The following is a 10,259-nucleotide window of genomic DNA, read 5'->3' on the forward strand; positions in this document are numbered from 1 at the left end:
CCTACTCAGGTCAACACTGGACAGTTGGGGAATGTGTAGGGGAGTTATGAAAGACAGAGGCAGCTGAATCCAGGGGAGACTGCTCAGGTGATCTTCCCAAGTGGAAAGGACCATCTGTGGAAGTTATGACAGCAAAGGAGTCGATGCCAGGTGAGGAGACATGGAAGAAAACAGCAAAACATGATTAGTGTAACAAAAAGAAAATGAAGCTCAAATACATTTTTTGACAAAAAAAACCTTTTCCAGTCCAAGAGTTTAATCTATCATTAAAGGAGAGAGGGACTGTTTAAAGTGCTAACTTGAGTCTGTCAAAACCCAAGAAATATTTCGTGATAATCTGGAACGTAAATATAGTATTTTGTTTTTCTGGTAGCACAACTTCTACTTTGTGGAGCAGTTAAAACATCCAATGCCATTCTATTTTGTAAAGCTGCTTCACATTTGTATTACCGTAACATTTTAATAGAGAGATGCTACTTTGAGGGTCATTTAGGGCTGACCATGTACTTAGTAAGAGCTTCCATGTGCCAAACATCCTCCATTTCTGAAGGAGGAATAAAAATGGATGTTAGTTGGTCATACCAAAGAGACACAGAATAAGTTGACTATTGTTTTGAGTTTTGGAAGGTTGGCCAGGTTGGTAATTGTTTTAATAGTGCATCTGTGATTCCAGGCAAAACCTGGAGTACAGTGGCCTAACCAGCCTGGGGGAAGCCATGAGCACAAGTTAGAGCCATATAACCATTGGGTCCCGTTAGGAGACAGTCCTCCAATTCTGGGTTTCTGTAACTGCAGTCAAGATATCAAGAGCTATTCAGTTTTGGAGGGCCATCTTTTTAATGCGTAACAAAGGCAGTCCACTATTACTTTGTAGGGACCAAGGGAGTCCAAACCTAGGGACAATTTTCCTTCAAGAAGTTTTTGTCACCTCTGTGGCCTTTTTGCCCAAATCAGTGGCCTGGTGTAAACCCTATATTGTTTTCATTGGTTCCTAAGGTCATATCCTTTGACATCCTTTGAAGTGAATTACAGCTATCTCCTTTGGTAGGTGTACAGCCTTAAGAAGAGTAATAATTTTAGGACTGTATTTGATTGTGGAGTTATGGCCTGATAATAATCCCCTTTTCTTCCAAATTGTTCCATGGACATGTAGGACTAGGAAAGCACATTTGGAGTCAGTATTAGTATTAATTCTTAAGGCTTTGGCAATTGCAAAGTCCTAGTAAGTACTATGGCATACCCAGCTTTTAAAAAAAGTTTTTATGGAAACTATTGTCATCAGTAAACCAACTGTCATTTGTATTTTTAATAGGAGCATCTTAAATCTGGTCAACTACAGTAAGCAAGATCAATAACCTCTGAACAGTTATGCTCTATAGAGAAGTACAATGGTCAGGTCTAGGTGTAAAGGTAGATGGGTTTAAAGTCTGACAGGTTAAGTATTATTTCAGGCATATCTATAAGTGTAACCTGGTATTTAGTAAGCTGGCCTCCATCATCCATTGGTGGCCTTTGGTTTCTAAGACACTCTGGACCTGATGAGAAGTCCTTACATTCAGGGACTGTCCCATAGTGAGCTTTGAGGCTCTTTATATGAGGAGAGCTGTTCTATGCTTAGCTAAAGCCTTTGTTTGCAATTGTACCTCAATAGAGGTGGCTTCTAGGATAATTATGACCAAGGGGTGAAACCATTAAGAAGCCCTTTTTGAGTGGTCCAGCCTTAAAAATATCCTAATTACAAAAGATCACTGCAAGTGGGAGAAAACTTGTCAAGAGATAAGGGGAGTTCCACATGCATCATCCAATCCAATCATAAAGAAAATGAGGTAATCTATTATCTCCACAAGTTGATAGTTAATCCTATGGGGTGGGGTATGCTTCTGGCTTTTAGACAATTTCATTCCCGCCACACAGAATTGGTCAAGGTGATGGCTAAGTTATATAATTGTTGAGGAATCAATCCCATTTTCCAGTTGTTTAATCATGTGCCATGGGGTCCTGTTATTATCCCCACAGAATAAAAAGCAAGAAGATTGTCTAAATGAGCTATTGTACAACTTCTCTGAAGTTTACCTCAAATTGTCTAGCTTAGGTAAACAATAAACATTTAAGGACAATCAAATCTAGAACTTAACATCCACAAAGGTGTGTTATTGAAACAATTTTTCTCTCTAAAATAACCCTCATTTCCAGAGATAGCCAAATTAGGACTAATTTATTTGAAAAATAAGTCCAGTTCAAACAGATTTGACCTAATTATTTACATAAGATCAGCAAGAACAGTGAATGATCATATAGATCTTTTACAATCTGCTTTGCTGGAACTTCTTATAAGGAATCTGTAGGTTGAACTTTTCGCACCCTCTCCAGGCCAGAAGCCAAGCCAATTACTTGCCATCAGACATGCCTTCGATACCTGTAGATTTTTGCAGATTCCTCTTAATGAGGTCCCCAAAGTATCCTGAGGTTCCTGCACCTGCCAGGAAGTGACATTCTTTACTCACCTGGTGAGGCTGCTGGGAACTCTGTAAGCAAGGTATCAGGCCAACAGTTCCTAGGGGCTTTATGGCTCTAGGTTTCATAAAGTCAACCTTAGTTCCTTAAAGCTATCTGGTCATATCTGAGTCTATGCATGTCTTTTTCAAATATGACATTCCAGTCAAAGCCTTGGTAAAACAACCAATGTTTCCAAAAGTGTCCTGTTACAGGGAGAACAGATTCTGATTGAACTTATGCAAATGGCTGATTGCCATGGAAGAAGGAATACTTACTGAGACCTTTTGAGTTTCAGAGGGTTTAGATAGAAAAGTTAAATGCTTTGATTTGTTTACAAATGAATATTTTTACATTTCTGTAAGTCACAGATACTAAGTAAAATTTTCCTTCATGTAGAAGTATAAACATTAGAGAACCAGCAATGTTTAAAATGAGACACAACACTAAGAGAGACAACACTATAATCTTTTAGTTCATTTAGTCCCATGTTACTAATTCTGGTTTAGTTTGAATGCAGGTTTAGTTAGTTCTGGAAATTCTTACTCATTTCAGTTCTGATCTTAAAGTCCTTTATATGAATCTCCTTGAAGATAAAACTCATTTTACAAGAGAATCAGAACAAAGAAAACTCAGAAATGGACATTGTTAACGATCTGATTTGAGAGTTCACTATGATACTGTAGACAAGGAAACTCAGTTATCCTGTGACCCACTGACACATAACAATTCAATAATTAAAATATCAAGTGATGACCTTATCAAAACATTAAGACTTTAGGAAATGCATAGAACCTCTAGAATAGTTATAACATTTACCCAAAAGTAACCCAAGGTTTATCATTTGTTTAGCAGTACTTCCTAAGTAACTTAGCATACCAAGGAAAAACCTAATGAGTTAAAGAGATTTCATTTACAATTTAAATCTTGTCAACATTTGCCAAAATCTTATAAAATTTTAAAGCACATGCCGAAATATAATGAGGGATGTTAAAGACCTGATATAGGCAAAATGTGGGAAATGGTTTTTCTGGACAGGGAAAGAGGAAGCAACTGTTAACATTTTCTTCTTAACAGCAGATCAATTAATTTAAGAAAACTTTGTCTTTTTGAGCAGAGAGAATTTCAGTCTTATACCAGTGCACTTTAAAACCTGTTTTTTTTTAAGATTTTATTTATTTATTTGTCAGAGAGAGAGAGGGAGAGAGAGCGAGCACAGGCAGACAGAGTGGCAGACAGAGGCAGAGGGAGAAGCAGGCTCCCTGCTGAGCAAGGAGCCCGACATGGGACTCGATCCCAGGACGCTGGGATCATGACCTGAGCCGAAGGCAGCTGCTTAACCAACTGAGCCACACAGGCGTCCCAAAACCTGTTTGTTTTAATCTTAGTCTATCCTGACCATGCCTAAAATTCTTTTCCCAAGTTTTTCCATCATAAACCTTCTACAACTTCTTTGCATTTAGGTTTTGTCCCAAGCGATTTCTTTGTAAACAACCATCTCATTTAGAACAAAATTATCTCTTATCTTCAACAATATGCATTCCCATCCTTATGTTTCTTACCTATATCCTACTTTTCCACATACAGAGTTGTTTCCCTTATTTCCATCAGTCTTAGTTACAGTTAGCAGAATTTTGTACTTTTAGAAACACCTTGGTCTCTAGTCAGTTATTAACAATTGTGAATGTTACAACAGGATTCTTTAGATGACAAATTTATGAACCAGTTAAGCACAAAACATGTTTACCCACAGATTTAAATATTCTTAGTTTCTTTGCAGTAAGTCAAAAGCACAAACCTATGTCCAGTAATTAATGACTTAGCATTTTATCCTATTTGAAAGACCTAGATGTCCAATGAATTTAATTTCATTCATCCAAACAAAACTTTAAACTATCAGGTTACCAAAGACTTTGAAAGCTATCTCAACAATTACCCATGAAAACTTTGAGACAGACAATGAGCCATAAGTTTAGTCATCACTTTGCTAACAAGTTTCAACAGAGATAACATGAGCTTATTTGACCTTCAGTAAACCTAGATGGAATAAAAGTTTCACATTTACTGATGTAACTTCAAAGACATGTCTATCTTAATTAAACCAACAAACTTAACTTAGTTTAAATACTGATTTATGTTCCACCTGGGCCCACCCCATTTTCAGTGTTTACCTGAGACACGGGTGGGGAAATCTGGAGTGGGGCGTTAGGTCCAGGGGGTGCTCTTCTTGCTCCTTGACAATGAAGAGAGAAGGAGCCATGGTGCAGGAGGCACCAAGGATGGTCTAGAGGCAAGTTACACAGGACACACCCAAATTGGTGCAGAAACAGGAGAAGGGGGAGACAGAAGAACCAAAGTGCTGCCAGAAGGCAGAGAAAGGATTCCCAGTTTTAGAGCTCTTCAGACCCAACAGGAGCAGACGCCATGTTTTCCTGCCAACAAGTGGGGAGGGGCTAGGCAGTCCATGTCGGGACAGAGAAGACAGGGAATTTCCCTGAAACAAAGGGATTTTTGGTAGCTGCTTGGGAATATTCCTTAAAGTCTCTGTCTTGAGTTAGACTAACCCCTATTGGCTCCAGGTATAGCCATTAACATGGGAAATGAGTAAGGGAGAACCCCCCACATCTGTTAGGAAGAACAGAGAGAGATAAAGTCAGAGTCCCCTTTGCTAAGGATGGCCTGCATATCCTCCAGCAACATGGGTTTACTAGGAGGAGGCTTACTTAGATAATTATCATCCAATATGTCAGGAGGGAGTTTACTAGCCAGACATACTTGGGCAAACACATTCTGCAAAAGGCCCTTAGGTCAGGGTCCTTGTGTAGAGCAATGAAGGCCTACGTCGATGAGTGTCTTGGTCCATTTGCCCTGTTTCCTACAGAGGAGATCTGATAGATCCCACTGATGCCATGCAGTGTTACAGGAGCTCTGTCATTCCTAAGTTTTGCAATCCAAATTATTTCCAGTGGGTTAAAAGGCAATCTGAGATAGAGTCCTTGGGAACCGAAGAAGCCATGCTCCCAGAAAAGTAAAGAAGGTCCATTACCAAATCCCCCCTGACTCCTGGGCATCATCCCGTGCAGGATATGTCAGAGGTTCCCATGTGTCAAAAGCGACTGGAGGCATCCCCCAAACAAGACATCTCTATTGATCATGATCCTGCCTTCCCTGGGAAGGCATTCCTGCCATAAAAGGCCCTGGAGGGATGCTGGTGCCCCTCCCTTACCCCATCACATCCTAGGCTGCTGATGGGTGCCTGATGAATGGACTAAAATACCGTGCCATACCATGCCATCATCTGTCCTGAAGGTTGTGTACTGTTTTGCCATTTTAACCCATGGAAAATACTAGAAAAGGTTGGCAAGGGGAAATTACCCAATTTTGTAGCTCTAAGTAGTTAGTAGAGGACACTGACAGGAAACAGTAAAGACTGAAATCCGTCATGGTCTAAGCTACATTCCCACACACATGGTCCTTACAGCCAACTTCCCTAGGAAACCATCCCCAGTTGGGTTTTAATTCAATCAGGTATTGGTTTCAGCTGGCTCCCAGTGGAGGTACCATGGCCAGAAGCAGCTAGACCAGGTATGTGGAGGGAATCACACTAGATCCAACAGGAGTCTTAAGATTGGCAGCCATCCTGGTGACTTAGGTGGCTGTCCCATGCCCATGACAGACAACTTTATATAAGAACAAGAATAGAGAGAGGGCATGATGTTTCTGGGTCTTATTACCATTCTGGCCAGGGTACAAACTTCCAGCCAAAAGGTAGACTTTCTCCTTCCTGTAGAGTAGCCATGAGCTAAAGGATTGCAGCTTGAGCAACTAAGGTGAAAGTGTTCCAATAAGACCATACTCCTTGAAAAGCCCCTGAAATGAGACAAAAGGAAGAGGAGAGAAAGTACTCACCAATTTTGCACTGAAGCTCAGAGTCCAAATGTAAAGATTCAAAGCCCCACGTTGGGCACCAAATGATGAAGTTTTAGAATATAGGCGAGGTTCAGTGGGGTGGAGTCCAGAGCCAATGACCAAGAAAGAATTCTTGAGGTATCTTTGGTGCAAAATGGTGGTTTATTAAAGCATGGGGACAGGACCCATGAGCAGAAAGAGCTGCTGCCATGGGGTTGTGAAGGGTGGTAATTTATGCATGATGGTGTTGGGGGAGGTAAGGAAAAGGAAGGTTTCAATAGAACTTTCATATGCTGGGGCACCTGGGTGGCTCAGTGGATTAAAGCCTCTGCCTTCGGGTCAGGTCATGATCTCAGGGTCCTGGAATCAAGCCCTGCATTGGGCTGTCTGCTCAGTGGGGAGCCTGCTTCCTCCTCTCTCTCTGCCTACCACTCTGCCTACTTGTGATCTCTGCCTGTCAGATAAATAAATAAATAATCTTAAAAATTTTTTTAATTAAAAAAAAACTTTCATATGCTAAAGAGGACTTATAAGATACCAGATGCCTGAGGCCTTGTCATTGTCAAGGCTTTTTCCCCTAGCAAGGTATTAACATTAAGATAGTTGGAAGATTCCTAAAGAATGTCACATATGTACCATCCAGGAGTGGGGGTGGGGGAAGGTTGTAGGGTGTCAGCTTTTGCTTTGTCCTCAGCCAGCCTTCTGTTCCCTTATCATATAGATTCACTAGAATCTCAAAAAACTAGACGGATTTTTGTAGAAATCATAAATCTGATTCTAAAATATACATGGGAATGCAAAGGAACTAAAGTATCTAAAACAAATTTGAAAAGAACCCAGCAAGTTATTTAAATTGCATGGAAAAGCAAAAGGCACAGAACAGCCAACACAATGTTGGAGGAGAAAAACAAAGTTGGAGGACTGACAATACTCAACTTTAAGACTTAAAATAAATCTGCATTAATCCAGACAATATAACATTGGCCAAAAGAGAAAAAATTTAAAAAAATGAAACAAAAAAACTCAGACAAATTGGTCAATGGAACATAAGACAGAACCCAGCTATAGACCCAGAGATATATAGTCAAGTAATAGTCAAAGGGGCAAAAACAACTCAATGGAGAAAGTACTGTCTTTTCAACAAATGGTGTTTTAAAAACTGGACATACACATGCTAAAAAAAATAATAAACATATCTTACATCTTTCACAAAAAAATTTTTTTTAAGAATTTATTTGACAGAGCACAGCAGGGGGAACAGAAGGAGAGGGAGAAGCAGGCTTGCTCTGAGCAGGGAGCCTAATGCAGTCTCCATCCAGGATCCTGGGGTCATGACCTGAGCCAAAGACAGATGCTTAACAACTGAGTCACCCAGATGCCCCATCTTTCCAAAAATTAATTCAAAAATAGATCATAGAGCTGAATGTAAAACATGAAACTATAAAACTCCTAGAAAATGATATTGGAGAAAATCTATGCAAACTTGGGTTTGGCAATGACTTTTTAGATACAATATCAAAATCATCATGCATTGCATGTTCACGAGGTGGGGATCCTGGTGATTGGAGCCAGAATGATGGGGGGACTACTGACTGATGATCAGTAGATGTTTTTATTACAATCTCTTCTTTTATACCTTCCACAAGATCCAATTACAAACAGGATATAGATTTCCAGGCAGGCCGTGGGCTACGGGTGAGATGTGATTTACCTGCAGGCAATCAAGTGAGACAAGTGAACAATGATTATGTCTTAGCTTTAAATGACAATATCTCTTAGCTTTAAATGACAAGAGCGAGTTAAGGATTCTCCACACTTATCAGATCTATCTAAAGGAGGACAGGAAAACACTCCAGGGATCCTCCATGTTTATTCCCTGCGTTGGCCCAGGAAGACTCTTGCCCTGCTGGAGTTTTCTCACTGGATTCGACAGGACACCAGTCACATTGGTGAGGATCTGGGGTGTGTTCCAACAGTGCATAAAATTAAAAATTGATAAATTGATTTCATTAAAATTGAAAAATTTTGCTATGCAAAGTGCAATGGCCAGAGAATGAAACAAGCCAAAAGCTAGGAGAAAATGTTTGCAAAACATATATCTGATAAAGGACTGGTATCTAAATTTACAAAGAACTCTTAAAACTCAACAATATTAAAACAAACAACCTGATTTTAAAAATAGGCAAAAGATCTGAACAGAAACATTATCAAAGAAGATATACAGATAGCAAGTAAGCATACGAAAGATGCTCAATACCACATGTCATTAGGTTACTCTAAATTAAAACAACAGTGAGATACCACTACACATCCATTAAAATGGCTAAAATCCAAAACACTGACAACACCAAATATTAGTGAGCATATGGGACAAAAGGAATTCTAATTCACTACTGGTGGGAATGCAAAATGATACAGCCAGTATGAAAGACAGTTTAGCAATTTCTCACAAAACTAAATATACTCTTTCCTTATGATCTGGCAATTATACTCCTTGATATTTACCCAAATGAGAAATGAACTGTAGACAAATGTTTATAGCAGCTTTATTCATAATTACTGAGTCCTTCAGTGGGTGAATGGATAAAAAAACTGTGGTATATCCATACAATAATATTACTCAGTGATAAAAAGAAATGAGCTACCAAGCCACAAAAAGTCATGGAGGTTCTTACATGCATATTAGTAAGTGAAATAAGCCAATCTGGAAAGGGTACATATTATATGATTCCAACTGTATGGTATGTATGTATTAATTGTGGAGACAATTTTTTAAAAAATCAGTTGTTGCCAGGAGTTCAGGGAGAGAGAAGGAGGCAAGAACAGGTGGGACACAGGTGTTTTATAGAACAGGGAAGTCATGCTGTATGATGCTTGAAGGTAGGTATATGCCATTATGCATTTTTCAAAACCTATAGGATGTGCACACACAGAGCGAATTCTAATGTAAACAATAGATTTTAGTTAATATATTGATATTGGCTTATCAGAACAAATGCACCACACCAATGCAAAATGTTCATCATAGAGGAAGCTGGGTAGGTGAGGTTAAGAGTTAGAGGATATGTGGGAATTATTTGTATTTTATGTTCATTTTTCTGTAAACCTAAACCTCTGCTCTTAAATATAGAGTCAGTTAATTAAAAAGAACAACAACAGAATTGGAGGACTCACATTACCTGATTTCAAGATCCACTATAGAACTACAGTAACAAAGATTATGTGGTATTGACAAAAAGACCTAAATCTGTGGAATGGAATAGATTTTTGAAATAGATCCTCATATATATGCCCAGTTTATTTTCAACAAGGTGCAAAGTTAATTCAATAAGGAAAAGATCTTTTCAAGAAATGACACAGAAAATTGAACATACATATGCAAAACAAACTTGAACCCTCATCATGTACCCTATAAAAAGATTAACTCAAAATGAGTCATAGACCTAAATGTATCATGTAAAATGATCAAACTTCCAGAAGGAAACATAGGAAAAAATTCTTTTGATCTTGGTTTTGGCAAAGTTTCCCTAACTGTGACACTAAAAGCATAATCCATAAATGAAAAATATTAATAAACTGAACTTCATCAAAATTTAAAATTTTGCTCTTTGAATGTCACTATTAAGAGAATGAAAAAAAAAAAAACCCACACAGACTGGGAGAAAACATTTGCAAAGCACATATGTGAGAAATTACTTGTATCCAAAATATATCAATAATGCTCAAAACTAAATAGCAAAACAAATGGATTTTTTAAATGTGCAAAATAGTTGATAAATATTTTTCCAAAGAAAATATATAGGTGGCAAATAAGTACAAAAAAAAAAAGTTTGTCATTAGTCATTATGGAAATGCAA

Source organism: Lutra lutra, chromosome 8 (assembly GCF_902655055.1).
Source record: "Lutra lutra chromosome 8, mLutLut1.2, whole genome shotgun sequence".
NCBI classification, from domain to species: domain Eukaryota; kingdom Metazoa; phylum Chordata; class Mammalia; order Carnivora; family Mustelidae; genus Lutra; species Lutra lutra.